At 43.0% G+C, this 14,298-nt stretch overlaps 1 protein-coding gene across 4 annotated transcripts in view; it reads left to right on the forward strand.

Moving 5' to 3' along the window:
- Window positions 1-14,298, forward strand: part of LOC126562107 (slit homolog 1 protein) — a 335,492-nt gene that overhangs the window by 81,213 nt on the left and 239,981 nt on the right. The window lies entirely within an intron of this gene.

Raw genomic sequence — 14,298 nt, forward strand, 5'->3', positions numbered from 1 at the left:
TTTGCCCTTTTTAATTATCCAAAATAAAATATCTTCAAATGACTTGCCAAGATGATGAGCCCACACAAACGAAAACCCTTTAATCCCGTTTATAAACTCAACAAAGTGGCACACCATAAAACCGGAAACGTGGGTTTAATGAGCAAACATTGGTTATGACATTTCTTCTCTGTGCACCTATACTTCCCCAGACGTGCCCATGATGACTTCCACGTCCTATAATTGGACATTTCGAACTGTCTAGTCAGCACAATCACCGTGTCCTGGATCGTCCACTGGAAGGGGTTCCATTCGCCCTATGACAAGGAAAGCAACCATTTGCCGGAAGGAACAGCTGTCAGACCCTCGTCTCATTATGCCAAACCGTACGTAAATTTTCGCATACAAAAGGAGCTATCTAACGTTTGATTTTTGCTACAGGGGTGACCTTACGGGAATAGTAAAAACTTCCCGGAAAGATGTATGACATCGTTTTTTTGGGAAGGAAAATATTGCGTTGCTTGTCTTTAGACAACACCGTCTCGTTCCGAACGAATCTGTCAAAATGCTGTACACCCAGACGCTGTTGACGTTAAGATAAACGATTTAGAAGGCTTTACTAACGGTACCCAGAAGACTTCTATCAACTTTGCACGCCCTTCCGGGAGTTGCTTTGTACGCAATTATAACAAGAAAAAAAACCTCCTCACACACAACTTCTCAGCTTCAACAACTGTACCGCGACTGAGCGTATTAATCATAATTGAAGTCTCACGTCTCATCGGAGACGCTTAAAGCTCACCCGAGCCTAGCGATGAAGAGCTAACCTACACGGGCGTTCTTTGTCCTCGGCCGAGGTCGAGGTGTGGTCCACGGCAAACACGACAGTGATCATAATCGCGTGAGATTCTACCGCCGCCACACCAATATAGCCGACCGGATCGAAATGTCAAGAGATCGGAACGTTCCCGGTCTCTATTACGTACGCCCCTTTCAATTTTCTGCCAATTCAACGAGCAACTGAGGCGGAAGTCGTCGGGAGCTACTCAGGTGGCACGAAACAATCGGAGCACCTGCTTTTAACAATGAAAAGCACCAATCAAAAAAGAGAACAGCATTATATCTAGAAGCACTTTTCGGCACGCTGATGGATGTTGGCAACCTGGTGAGTGAGGGTTGCTCTGTGGTTTCGCCAAATTAATTCTGAATTCTTGCTTTGATTGCTGTGCTGAGCACAATCTACTGTTTGGATACGGAATTCGGTAGTTTTATTTTTTAAACGCAATAAAAAACCTGGGTCCTATCTACCTATCTACATGCATGCTCATAAACATACTCAGGGACAATGCCAAGAGATTGCGAAAGTCAATGTCAGAATGTGTCGGTACCTCGGATATTTTCCAGTCGTCAAGCAACTGTAGTGTGGCGAGGGAAGTTTGTGGAATTAATTTTACGCTCGTTCTCTATCAGCTCTCGAGACTCCTTTTCGAACATTGTTCGAGATCTCGTGAATGTGTTTCTGTTTTCTCACAACCCCACTAGGATCAGGAGTGACTCATGAGAAATTGTTGTGCAAGAAATACTTGCTGCCTGCATCTTGGGTTTTGCTGGTCAGAGATAAACAACCACTCGACATCCTAATCTCGATAGTGTTAGACATAAACACTTGTGAAAGAAATGTAGATTCTGAGAATCAGTTTCAGATAAAAATGCCTGCTGAAGGCCTGGCGAGTTGTGTCCCCACGCCAAACAATTTCATCATTCGTCATAATCCCTCAAAACATGGCACTAGCTACGGTGCAGTTCTCACAACACGAACACCATAGCCACACATCGCGGTTGGCGCAACCCTACCAAAACCCCAGCACCTTAGTCGGCCTTCAACAGTTTGGAGGCAATTATGGTGCTCTGGTGTGACAACTTTTACCGAAAAAAACCACACCATCATCATTCCCCAAAAACAAAACAAGCCCACTCGAGAGCACAATAGAGAGATAAGTGCAGAGAGAGAGAGAGAGAGAGAGAGAGAGAGAGAGAGAAGGATCTGTTGGCGATCCGATAAAAGGAAGTGTATCGCGTTGATGTTGCGGGATCTCGAAATCATGGTCTCTGCATTTGTCGTACAGTCGTAAATAAGATCGTCAGGACAGGACCCCAACACCCGGGGAACTCGTTTCCATGACTGATAATCATGCCACCGACAAGGCCACCTCGTGCGCTGTGACAGGTGTTGCAGGATGCAAAAGTCGAAACACCCCGGATAAGTGCTCGAAGTTGCTGTAACACCACCAAGCGTGGCTGGGAGGAGGTTTCAACTTTCAAAATCAACCAAACACCCAAAAACGCCTCGAACCCCCCCTCCATTTCGGTAGCTGGACGATTGAGGGTCCTCCACGGGAGAGCAAAAAAAACCCTGGTGCGTATTCCGGTGCACCAGCGATCAACCACCGTGAGGGCTCGGTTTTACGGGCACGAGGGCTTAAGAGTACGGGCCAGCAATGTCAACAAGTCGTTGCAGTGGGCCGGTCAACATTACCACCGCCCTATTAGGACCACTGCTAGATATCCTGCGACTGTGCCGTACGCAACCGAAGACCTGTCCGAACGGTACTTGCCCGGATTTACCGCCGATCGTCGTCGTCGAACGGCAAAACGGCATTCTTGACCGCTTGACTGACTGTTTACTGGCACGCAATGAACATTAAGGTTCGTTTTAGAGCATTTTAATAACCTGAAATCGGAGCCAATCTTGTGCTTGACGACACACCGACCTTGTCCGTGATAGGCAGAGATTGGAGATTGAGAAGAAACAGTAAAGAAGAAAAAAAAAGACATACGTTTTCAAAGCGCTGGGTTAATTTGATGTAATCGATGATTAAAGTTGAATATGGATGCATGGGATGAAATGTTCGCCACCAATCAATCTCAAACTTGACAGCAAGCGGTGAATGTGTTTTCGTCGAAGAATGTTAAGCGATACTTCCTTATCGCAGCTGTTTTTGTTGGGTTTTTTTTTTCTTGTATTCCCGTTCTAAAACAATTTGTTGGGCTTAGGTTGGGCAACCCTCGATAGGTGGATAGATTGAAAATTATGACTAGAAGTATATTAGACGCAGTGTCGCGAAGCAACTTCCCTGCCATAGTTGCCTGTAATTGCAGAGGTTTAATGAAAATTATTAGTATTAATTACACGAAATGTAATTGTTTCAAGAGATGTTGTGAGATAACAAGAAACTGTCAGCGTTGACGGCACGTAAAGGATTGACAGAAGTAAAAGAATCTAGCACATTAGGTTGGGCCTTCTATATCGATCGACGAACACAGTTGTCAAGTTCTCTGCTATTTTTACATCTTCATGTCATATTACAGAACCTAGGATCAAATCCTATCCGTATTCGTTTCTCCTTAATGAGCACTGACTCCTCATTATGCCATAAGATGGCCGGTGTGACCTAACCGAAGTCGTTTAGTGGAGAAAACAATGTTTTATTGTTTTCAAGGATATTTTGAAGAATCTGGAACCATGGACGACTGTACCAATGGATTCAAGGACAGATAGATACGTCAAATATGTCTACGAAATTTCTATGAAGGGTTGTTATCAAGCCTCCAAATATTTTAAACCATTAATTATTTAAAAACACAGCAAATTTTCATACTGTTTTTATGTTCTGCCGTGTTTTATCAATGCGAGCCTTTACCTAAAAATTTAACTGATATTTAACCGAAATTGTTACCCTACCTTATGTATTTATTGTAATGAGGAAGACAAATTTGCTCCTCACCATAAATAACTCTGCTTTTTTTTTAGACTAAGCGATGGGAAAATATGACAAATTTCTGCTTCACCTCACAAAAACAGACAAACGTATAATTGGTTTGAGTATGCTTGTACTTCCTCTATCTTTTCCCAAACATCCAATAAATTCTATACCATTCCTTCTCGCGCCGTACGAGCTGTGCCCGTCTTTACTACGCAGTTTCATTTCATAATTCATGCACCTTTTACAGACCCGAGAACAAGCGCACAATTAGCAGCAATTTCCACGCAATGCACAAACCGGAGCGGGAGATAATTTATTATTTACACGTAGCAAAACATCAACCAGTCGCAAAAGTATCGTAGCGGGCGCGAGCGCTCGCGTATTCCGCGTTTCAGCGGCAATGCCGAAAAACCAAATGCATCTACCTTTCTCGTAACTGCATAACTCTTAAACACAGCACTCATAAACCCAAGCTCTACCTCCACCACTTCTTCTGGACGTGACTGAGGGGGCGAAAACGGGCGTAAAAATTCCGAGGGCACTCCATAAAGTTAATTATGCCACCCAAACCCCTGACGCACCCACCCTCCCCGGGGGCCTGATCCTTGTACGCACCAAAGTGAGAGTAATTATTTATTCAGAACGTTTCTGTGTCTTGTACACGGATGGCAAAAAAAAGGAGCCCGGCGTACAATACGAGACGCCCGCAGTATTTAGCCAAACCTCAGCCGTGGCTCGATAATTACGAGCGGTGATTTTAAACTCCAACTAAGAGGGAATGGTTCAGCACACGATAATACCTTCAGCAAATACGAAACACAAAGAAGCAAAAAGTATGTAGTCCTGGTTGCCTGCTCTATATCGATCAGTGCAAGCAATCGAACTCGCGATTCAATCGGAACCCGTACGTATTGTCCGAATACAAAACGGATATTGTAGTTCGAAACAGACAAGCCAACGAAATGGACAACAATGTCTGTCTGTTTGCTTTCGCACGGTAAGCAAAGGATCAATTGTGATTAATTGCTTCACTGATCGAAACGTGTCCTTAAGCGAGCGTAATGAGGGTGGCGTAGTATTCACGAAATACCCCCGGGGTCGGAGCTGGGTGCGCGAAAAAACGTTCACCGATTGACGCATAATACGAGCTGGAAATGAGTCATTTTTTTAAAACTTCAATTACTGTAGTACGGAGACAAGGCAAAGAGGAATAGCGCGGCAAAATGGAGGGCTGGAAAAGGTGGAAGACTATTAGCAAATTCATGTCCCAATCAAAAGGTCATTTGAAAAACATAATTAAACGTTAGCTATTTTGCCTCAAAATTCTAGCTGGAATGGGTAATCGAAATTAACTTCACGCCGTCCTGTATGAACGAATCGTTTACTCACACTGGAATGTTAAGGTCCTTGCTCATTGCCAATACTTCAAAATACACGCTCGCATATGATTTGCATTCGCTCGCCCACCGGACAAAACCAAGCCAATCAGAACTGTGACCACCCATCGTGAATCATGCCGTGATACAGTTATCGCGCCAAAACACTGCGCCCACTGTCGATCAGATCTGACCGGTACAAATCGCTCTAAAATCGAATGCGCCAATTCCTTTGCCAGCTACCCCATGAGCGTACATTGTTCTAGGTGCTAGACAGGTAGACCTTTAACCATGCGGTCGCCACCCCGATGACGTAGTCGTCGACCCCTTAGGCTGCCCGAAAGCAACAATGTAATGGTTTGCTCGTACCGTGAGTTTCCTGTGTGTGAACAACAACACTCCAACACACAGACTCTGTTTCCTCGAAGGTTAACAGCCCTCGACGGTTGTTGGAAGGTCAGCTTAATAATCGATGCTTTACTCCCGCATTCGAAGAATTGCAAACTACCACCCCGTTAGGAGGGGCGCAAGAGACTTTTGTTCACGTCTTAGGTCGGGAATGCTAATCAGTAGCCAGTTATCAGCCGCCAAACCATCGACCAATCGACACATTCAACAGAAAGAGGTGTGTGTGTGTGTTAGATATTAATAAAATCACAACTGGGGCATACGTTCAATCGATGGTAACGTGCAAAAAGAATTCCATTCACAAATCATACCAACGCGGAGCGAACACTAGCCGACCAAGCCCGGCGAGAATGCACGCAAATCTAAATTGTACTTAAATCGTAATATTAATTTTCGATCGATCGATCGATCCGGCATGATCCGTCCGCCCATACTCCTCATGCTGCCTTTAAACGAAGGTGTGCTACGGGTATGTACGTTGCTTTGCGAACCACATCCGATCTGCAAGGGAATTGATTGAAGACTACGTGCAAGGGTGCACCAAACTGTTTGCCCGGCCAAAGAAAAGAGCAATAACAACAAAACAGAACACAAAATGCCCACAGTGTTCAACATTAATGCTCATAGCTGAGGTCACCGATCCACTTATCATCGTACGCAGAGGTTGGTTTGTGCGAGTGATCGTTGAGTGACGGTAGTTTAATCTACTGTCGAAGGATAAGCAATTAAGGCGTCTGAACACTGAACGAACGAACGGTGAGCATAGTATTCTGACGGCAGAGTGCGTGGTCCGGGCTGAATTCACTTGCATGTCTTGCAACGGACAGCATGTGCGTTTTATAATATATTCTAAAAGACATTCGATAAAAATTCATGTGATAGAATAAAGTGTCAACTTTTAAACCCTTCGATCAAAAATATTCGAACAATCGCTAAGATAATGATCGTAGAGTAACGATTAAAGACACTGAAGCTGTGCAGTTAGTAAAGTTTGAAATAAAAATATTTAGAGAGATTTTCCAAAAGTATAATAATGCCAAAGTGTAACAGAAAATGACAAATGACATGAATTAACATGAAAGTATATAATTATCAAAACTATGACAAGCAAGAATTAAGACAACAAATAAGCGCTCAAGATAATTTGAAGAGATCAACAAAATTACTGAAATATCAAAATAGTTACACATAAGCAACCACACACATTTGTAAACGAAAAGAAAGAGATTTAAATAAGAGCAAAGCTCTAATCGTCACGAAAACCGAAAAGGTTGCAACAAAAAAAAGTAAAATAAAAATTAATAAACTTATGAAAACTGAATAAATGTAACTACAACAGTAAACAAAAGAGTAAACAGTAAATAAAAAGGTGTAAAATAAATACCTACAAAAGCTTTTTCATCGTAGTATTTCCCACTAAGGGTTGATTTCACCTAGAAAACAAGTTCATTACGTACCGCATTTTTCGCCTGCCATAACTTCTAGACAATTGCGTCAAGCTTCTCTGGGTCAACTGGCGCTAGCTTGACCCAGGTGTCACCCTAACATCACCAAGGCGATAAGAGTGGTTACGCAGATTGAAAGTGGCTATAACCTCCTAGAAACACTCTCCATCCAACAACCGTTCCCAGCATCAGATCAGCAAGATGAGGTTACGGCAGTCACGATCAACGCAAACGCATTTACAAGCCCCAAAACGCACCGTGCATCTTAACCCCATACGCCATCATTTGGAGTGTGCGTGTGTGTGTGTCCATTTCTAGGGCACCCAACCCAGCAGTGCGCACCACTCGGTAAGTAGTGATCGTAACGTACATTTTATGTTGCAAATAGTTTCCTTTTTTCCCTCCTGCTACCACACTCTACACGCTACCCAGTGTAAGTGTTTACAGGAGAAAGAGGAGCAAAATAACAGCAAACACACATAACAAGGCCACAAGGCCACACCGTCGAGCATCAAGGTCGAGCAGTTATCTAAAAAAAATGCGGGAGGTGTGACAAGAAAAGTGTCGATCGCGTATTTATGCGATCTTATGCGCAAACTCCGGTGGATTGGATAGGCTTTGGAAGGTCGGCCTGGTAGGAGACATAGATGAAATGCTAATTCACCCGATATGACAGACGGCCGCACTATATTCGATCGGGCCAATCACGCACTCGACTGGCGGATTAACCGTTTCCTTTTGTAGTGCCGCACACCACAAAAGTCACTGCCACTGACAAAATTCCATTTCTGTGGGAGCGTGTTGCGATTGGCGATCGGGGGCAATACTGTTCGATAATAAATGATTATCCGTATTAATGCGGACGACTGATCACATTTGGTCACACTGGTAATAGTTAAAGTGTGGAATGGAAGCGAGTGATAAATGTGTCTGATTATAGGACGTATCATATGTCAAACGATTTCGTACGTCAAAAGATTAGAGCAAGTAACAAGTGGTGCAACTGTGGGTTGTTAAAGATTCTTATTTGTGGATTTGTGGCTTCGATAGTCGATAGATTTTCAAAGACAGTAGGAGAAAATAATCATCAACTTTCATAACAATCATTTTGGAAGTATGTATTTTTTTCAAAGAAATTGATGACTAAAATATTAATATTAAAAACATAATAAGACTATGTTGAAACTACTACTTTGTTAAAATATTATCTCTCAGCACAGCAACAAATTCATGTTGTAAGTATGTGCGAAATTCTTAAAATTATCCCAAACAAATACGATCCTCTCAGAAAATTGGTTCGCGTATTGAAATTCCTCAAATCACTAACATCCTGCTCAGTTTCGCTGTTGATCCATAAAGAAATAAACCTCTTACTACCAGCGCCCAGCCTGACGGCCCTCCGTATGCTAATGGCAAATTTTAATTACACCCAAGGTATGCTACCATGCTAAGCTACCCAGCCCGATTACAAGCTTCCCTTGCCGGCTGTACCAGCATTGCCCCCAGACACAATTTCCTTATTGGGGCGTTATTAATTATTGACTTTTATTCCTCGCCTTCCTTGTACCTTTATCCTCGTCATCCAGCTCGTCAAGTGGCGCGATAAACCCAAACTACATAAAAGATGTCAGATATCGAAATGATTGATTTCGTCGTACAGGTGGCGCGTTTGTGGGTCGCCCGGGGAGCGATTTAAGAAGCCGGATAACGATCTATATCGGGTCCGGTTAGCTGATAATCCTTGTTGAAACGGATCTCATCGGTAACGGTTCTAGGCTGCTTCTAATAATAGCTCCACCGAAATGCTCACATTCGGACAACGCAAAATCTCCACATTCCATCCATCAGTCAATTGACATCTGAAGTGAGAACAAAAAGCCTCTACCCAAATGAGCCCCGTACGGTGGACGCTTTTCAAAGGTTTTTTTTTTCCTTTTGTTCATTCCCCACCGGCATCGTCGTCGGGGTGCGCCCATCAGTGGCCAGTGACATGCGCTCCAAATACGTCATTCCGGGGCCACGCCACGCTGCAGGCGGATACGCAGTTCGTCCACCCGGGTGTTCCCTTCACCGGTCGCTAGCAACCAGGACCAGCATAATTAGTGCCGTACCGGCGCAAAAAGGCATCATAAAAGAATCACAGCCATGCTGAGCTTAAGCGGTGACCGAGGAAGAAGAATAGGAAGGAGACAAATGAAAAGAAACCTACGAATCCATTTTATTCGCACTCAGCACACGTCCTTCCCCCATTCCCGGGACGCTACACCGCCATGCTTCCTCCGAGATCTGGAGTAGTGTTCTGATATTCGCACGCCCGGTGACCGCGATCGAGAGTAGCCTTGAGAGTGGCCGAAAACCGAAAACTGGACAAAAAAAAAAAAAAAACCATCGTCGAAAGCGAAAGCCACAGCGTTGCGACGTACAGATGGCAAAAATTGGGAAGCAAAAAAATCCACCGATCCGCCTATCCTGCTATGCCATGTGCGCACCATGCCAAAGCATTCAAGTGGTTGACCAATGGCGTGCGCAAGGTTGGTGTACTATTCGCGACAAGGTGTGTGACTTACTACGGCTTAAGTCGGTACCGGTCGGTCTGAGGTCAACGTTGCGACGGCCCGTTGAGGTTAAAAATAATGAATTAAACTATCGGAACGATACTGCTGTCATGGGGGCGAACGGGAGGAACGATTTTTTTTACTAATGGGAACTTTGTAACGAATTAGATTTCTAAATAATTTTTACTCTCCATAAGGAAATAGATGCTTAATTGAGGGGAAAAATGATTCCATTTTCGATAAAAGCATGGCGTGATTAGGTTTCAAATGTGAGCGATAACTCATTTCATGCAATAACATAATAATTTAATATAATACAAATGCTTACTTATTTTAAACTAAAGAAGATTTTAAACTAAAATTTTTATGTGAAGAGATCTAAAAATTATATAATTTTCATTCGTTAATCTTGTATCTTTTGAAAAATCTGTAGCATTTTCCTGTATCTAGTCTAAACCTATAAAAAATTAACTAAACAATTCGTCAAAATCGCCCAAGTCAATGAACGGGATGTAATAGAAAACAATCAAACTGAACAAAAAACCGAAACAAAAAACCGAAAATTCAACGAATTCGTTTCTCAAATCACGAAACTATAACTACGCCGGCGGGAAATGATTTGCGCAAGTCTCTAAAAAGCTCTCCTAAAACCAGAAAGCAAAGTGGAACGCTCCGCTCAGTCGATCATGATTTATTAGAATTTAATTAAGCTCCATGTTCATGGGTGGGGTCTGCGTCCTAGTATTAAATTAAACTCATTTTTTAATGTTCCGTGAGTGTGCTTATGTGTGTACTTTTTCTTCATTTCTTCTTGCTCCGATTCGCTTCTTGTTCCGCACAATTGATCGAATAGCTTGAATCAAACTTCTCAATAAAAGTAAATCTAATGCCGAACGAAACGGAACTGCAATATCGACTTTATTGGGGGCGGCGCTTCAGGGTTCTTTTTGTTACCAGCTTAAGAAGTAGAACGAAAGCGTCCGTTACAAGATTGCTCTCATTTTATTTATATTTAAAAAATCCCTTTTGCGAGGGTGTACATTATTCCGACCAAGCTGTCTATCTGGGAAGCCATAAAATTGTTCGTTTCATTCCAGGATATGACTAATTAAGGTCACCTCCAGAGTACATTCGCCAGCAAGTCCGTACAAACCGGATTTCGAGTGCTTGATTCCTTCTGGACAAGGGAGCTCCAGCCGATGGCGAAGGTCTCCCCCAAACAAAGGGCTGAGAATCGAGCTGCCTGCCACGATGCCTTTATATTCGTCACGATCGGTCGATTCCGGTCACATACCGTGGACTCTCTCGTTCGACGCAAGATTATGTAAATAGGAGCTGACCGCCTGCATTCTTGTCCACCGCCGTCTGTATCGATGCTATCCTTTCCACGGCAAGATTACGCGTCATGCAAAACAGAGCCACCATGTCATATTTTATCGCTTAAGGTTCACAATTAAATATACAATTCAATTCGCTAAATTTCACGTTCAAAATTGCAGCTTACCCGGACCAACGGGACCGGGTTCAGATTTTGACCAGATAAGACGCATGTCCGTTTGACACTTTCCAAATACGCCCGCCACAGCTTTATCATTGCGAACCGATCGGTACACGGGTCAGCCGTACGCTGTACATATGTTTCGGTGCTGGAAACACAATACTTCAACCGTCCAAACAATCTACCGAATCGGACAGGCGCCACAATTTTCGACCAACGTGCGCGGTATGGACGCTGATCGTAGGATGTAATAAAAAATCGCAGCACTGCTGACTTCGCAGCAATGACGGGCAATCCATCGCGCCCAAATGGACCATTTCCGTCTGAACTGGAGCCAACCCGGACGGTGTCACCGAACACGGGTGGAAGTTTTAATTTCGGGTGTGTATTTGTGTATACGCTATGATGATTTATGCACTTATTGAGGTTGCATGAGAAAATGGTTCGATGGTAAGATGCAACGAAATGGGTTCCGAATGGTGCTGGTGGACTATAATTAACGCTGTCGCCGAGGTTTGGGCTATTGAGCAATTTGAAGGCAGCTTAATTTCCCGGGGCGAGCTGTTTGAAAACTTGGCTATTTTTGCAAGTTTTTGATTAATGTAAGAAAATTTGTTATTGGGATTGGTGAGTTTAATTAAAGGCGTTTTTATTTGGTTGAAAATTTTGTTAAGAATACTACAGATAAGTTGACTGCAAACCCTCAAAAGGGATTAATACGATCGTCTTAAGAAAAAAACAAACAAACAATAAAACATTCGTAATGCATTTGAAAAAACAGGCTGAACATTTCAGGTTCCAAATGCACCATTTATCATCTCGTATTCTGACTACGATATAGACCATTTTTTGACAAAACTCATGGCCAAAAACAAATATCGCTTAGGTAATCATCACTCGTAAATTTTTCAGCTTCATAGCAAGAAGGAATTGATTAATATAAATTATGTTTTATTTGCCAAAATTATAGGATTGGTAAGGCGAACCTTGTTTGACTGATGTCTTAAGCTAACGAACAAATGCACTAAACGGAAGGGACAAAATGTTTCAATTCTTCATGCGATTACGCTATCCACTCCCTGGAGGACGGTTTACCGATCAGTGGTCAACGTTTACTCGTTAACTACATAATGTCACAGCTTGAGAGCTTCATCAGTTTATTTACAGTAGCTGGCACGCAAAAATTGAAAGAACTTAGTACTATAGTTGGTCCGCATCGTCTGCTCAATCCTCGTCTTTTAAAAAATGGAGATATTGTCAAACTTCGACTCGATATGATCGGGAAAATGTCTATAAGATACTGGAACATCTGGAGATGGGAAAGTCTATAGATAGGAAGCATCGATCTGAACGTTCAACTGTTTTAAGCGACCAGAGCATTCAACAGAAATTGTCACGTCTTCTTTTTTTTCGAGCTGGCGGCTCAGTAGTCGATCGTTGATTTAAAGTATTAGGAGCCTCATAAAAGTTGCCACCTCTAAAACGTACCCCAAGCAAAACGAAGTATTAACACCGTTCAGTCGAGCGATCCCAGGAAAAATGTTATGCACATGGGTCTTGAAAAATTATATATTTTTTAGAGAAATTTCTTCCTTTTTCGTTTCACAATGCATTTAAAAATGTCAATGTTTACGCTAGTGAACATGGTAAATTGACAAAAAATCTGCTTAATCATTGAGAGTCGTCAACAACATTCTGCTTCATTTAGCCAACATGGTAAAATAATCATTACGCACCTTGTTTATGTATATGCAATCTGCTGGTTTGTACTATTTTATTCATTTCTTAGCGTGTGTTTAAAAAGCATGCAGTTCATTTCATTTATCGCAATACACCCATTCAATAACGGTTGGCAATGCTTGATTTAAAAGCATTTACTTGCAAACCACATCCGATAACAACCAAAAAAAAAAACCCGCACCAAGCAACAAGTTTACTTAAAATTGCATCATCACATAATCAACCCACCAAATATCTGTCAATGCTGCAAGAGTTCTGAGCAGTTTCGGGTGGACAATTTCATCATTCTGCCGACTCGTTTTGGGACGTACCACACCGCAACATTTACACAAGCGCCGCCGACAGCCGGACCACAAAGCCATATCGCGTTTGCCATGTGCACCTGAGAGATCGCGAGAGTCAAGCGCGAACCAAACCTTCTAGACCTGGTACGCGACTCCAGGGCAAGCAGCAGACGCAAAAAAGGGCTCGAACGCTCGTACGGGATTCGTACACAGCGCAAACACGTGAACAGCGCAGTTGGCAAGAACGAGCACACGAACGCGTTACGGTGAGAAAGAAACAACAAGCGCACAGGGGGAAAAAATCACTTTCAATCTCGTTCACCGTACCGTATACGCATGGGGGCAGCCCATACTCACACAAACACACCGAAGGAAAACCGGCTGGCGGGTAGAAAGCTCGATCAGCTGCCACGGTGGTGGGGTCAGCGATCGTGGGCTCGAGTTTGAGCGATCCCTTCTCTCACGGGACACTGGGAGTGAATTCTGTGGGTTGTAACGATGCTGTGGGCTCTTGAAAAGCCGAAAGCTTTATTGGAAGCTCTCTCACTCTCACGATACTGCCAACGCTAAGTTACTTCCTAACGGCATCCCTTCCAGATGAATGAGCTTGTGAACCGAACAAAAGACTTCAACGCACGAGAGCGTACGAAGCGACGAACCCCTGTGTTTTCCGCAAGGCACTCAGCACTTTTATGATGATCGTGATCTCTCGGAGCGAAAAAAGCTCTACGTGAGTTACTTTTATGCTGGAATAGTACGAAGTTTCCTTTAATGCATTTTAATATTTTAATTCGTTTAATCATATTTTAATTTGTAGTAAGAGATGACGCGTGATGCAAAATATTATCATTTAATTTAAAACCTCAATCAAGCGATAGATCTTCTCAAATCTTCTCAAACTATTGCCACCAATTTAAATTTACATACATACACCAATTTTTACAAACGATTACTATTTGTTTTAAAGCATGAAACAAAAATCATACACCACGATTGACTTACTTTTCCGGTTCACCCATTGGCAGCTTTTTTTCTTGTTCCGCTTCGGGTTTTGTTTCTTTGTACCACCCTTCCCGCGGGGTCTAGAGGTCTAGACCGTCACTCCCTCCCACTCCCCCGTAGCCGGCCCGGACAGTTTCGGAGTGGGTGAAAGAAATTGAAAGATTACCGTTCCTTCAATATGCGCCAACCGGCTCAGTTAGCTTTCATTGCCTAGCGGACCGTCGGTGTGTGCGCACACGCATCGCAT

This window comes from Anopheles maculipalpis, chromosome 3RL, assembly GCF_943734695.1.
Source record: "Anopheles maculipalpis chromosome 3RL, idAnoMacuDA_375_x, whole genome shotgun sequence".
NCBI classification, from domain to species: Eukaryota; Metazoa; Arthropoda; class Insecta; order Diptera; family Culicidae; genus Anopheles; species Anopheles maculipalpis.